Genomic DNA, 2056 nt, shown 5'->3' with positions numbered 1-2056 from the left:
TTGGACACAGCAAGGGGAACATCACACACTGGGGCCTGTTGTGGGGTAGGGGGAAAGGGGGAGGGATAGCATTAGGAGATATACCTAATGTAAATGATGAGTTAATGGGTGCAGCACACCAACATGGCACATGTATACATATGTAACAAACTGGCACATTGTGCACATGTACCCTAGAACATAAAGTATGAAAAAAAAAAAAAAAGCCTGTTGGTTTTAACACGGGTGTATCTTTCTTCCCTGTTTTATGCCTGGGATAATGGGCCAATGGTTAAACAGTAGAATATTTAGAATTGGAGAAGTTATCAATGTACTTAAAAAAAAATCTCTGAATCTTGTAATCTACTTTGGAGAGATCCTCTGAACAGAGGGCATGAATTAATTCAAATAAGGAACGACCTCAGTGAGAAGAACTGAAATAAAATGCAAATAGTGAATACTCACACTCACACATTGGTGAGCTAAACAAACTGAAACTCAGTTTTTGGCAGTTTACAATCAGAGTATATTTGTTTGATAAACAGTGTTTGGACAGCAGCTTTTCATATCTTCTTTGCTAGATACTTCATCATCTATTATCTCCTCTTTTCAAAGAATGCCTCCATGCCATTGCTGTGGAATTCAAGACACAGCTCTGTTTACAGAGTGAGCTGGTGCTGAAGGCCTGCCTCCTGTCGACTCCTCCCCTTCCTTTCGCTAATTAACATTCTTGACATTTGACTTGACAGTCGTATTTTAGAGGGTTCAGACACAACTCTTGTAAACAAAAATAATATTCTTGCTGTGAATTCTTGCTCTTTTAGAAGAAAGAAACTGGTGCTGTTTCCAAACTAAAACAAATGCAGTTGATTTTTGTCAGTTACAAGTTTCTAAGATTTTTGTTGTTTTCTTTCTATTTGCTTCAGAATGCACCAGAGAACTTCCCTGCCATGAACCTGGTCTGCTCTTTTAAAAGATAACTCCTTTATGAAACAATCAGAGTGTATTAGAGGTTTTTAAAAATGTATTATAGAGTGTTTTGATACATGGTGTGGCATGGATGTCATTCAGTTCTGGAACCAAAATGGATGTGAAGAATAATATAACTGATAAAAAGTAGAGTACTCCTCATCTAAGGAAACTATTTCAACCTAGACCAAATGGGCTTTCCTTTGATGCATCACAAATACCAGGCTTAAATCACTTCCAGTACAGATTATGTATCTGTCACATTTTGCTAACGTGGAGACGTAATCCACTGTTCTGATTCCTTAATTATTCCTCTGGTCAAATAACAATCTTTAAATTAAACTGAAAATATATTAATAATTACTTTAGACATGTAAAATGTATACAAACTGCTTGTATAGAATACAGAATTGCTTTGGTCCTTGACAGACCAAACATTATCAAAATATTAATAACAGCAGTGATAGTATGTTGCTGCCATTATACATTTACATCAGCAAATTTCTTTCCCAGAATATCCTGGAACTCAAACTATGAATCAAAGTCAGCTAATACCTAATAGCAATTTTTATTTACTATGTTCATTAGTTACTGACTATCTTTTAACTATTCCCCCTTTATTTCACAAAGAATGATAGGTTTTCCATTTCAAAAGTAAGATCAAATACTGTTGATTTTTGATAGATCAAAGTGGGACTTTTTATTTATACAATTAAGCACAGTCTTATCCCTTTTCAACTATATTTTGAAATAATTTTAGACTTAGTTCCCAAAATAGTCTAGAGAGTTCCCTTTCACCCTTCGCTCAACTTCTATTATGAACATCTTTCATGACCAACCACAGTACAATGATCAAGTCTGCTTTAACGTTAACCCAATACTAATAATCAAAGACTCTATTCACATTTTGCAAGTTTTTCCACTAATGTCCATTTTCTGACACAGGAGCCAATCCAGGATCCCATGTTGCTCTTACACCCTTTCAACATATTCCCAGCCTTTTCTGAGCACTTCCTTTCTGCCTGTCGAGCTCTTTTAAAAGAATGACTCAACTGTTTTTACAAAGTTGGTACATACTCATTACAATAAATTCAAGCCATACAGAAAA

This window comes from Rhinopithecus roxellana, chromosome 17 (genome assembly GCF_007565055.1).
Source record: "Rhinopithecus roxellana isolate Shanxi Qingling chromosome 17, ASM756505v1, whole genome shotgun sequence".
In the NCBI taxonomy this organism is placed as follows: domain Eukaryota; kingdom Metazoa; phylum Chordata; class Mammalia; order Primates; family Cercopithecidae; genus Rhinopithecus; species Rhinopithecus roxellana.
Note: the sequence above shows the minus strand (reverse complement) of the source record.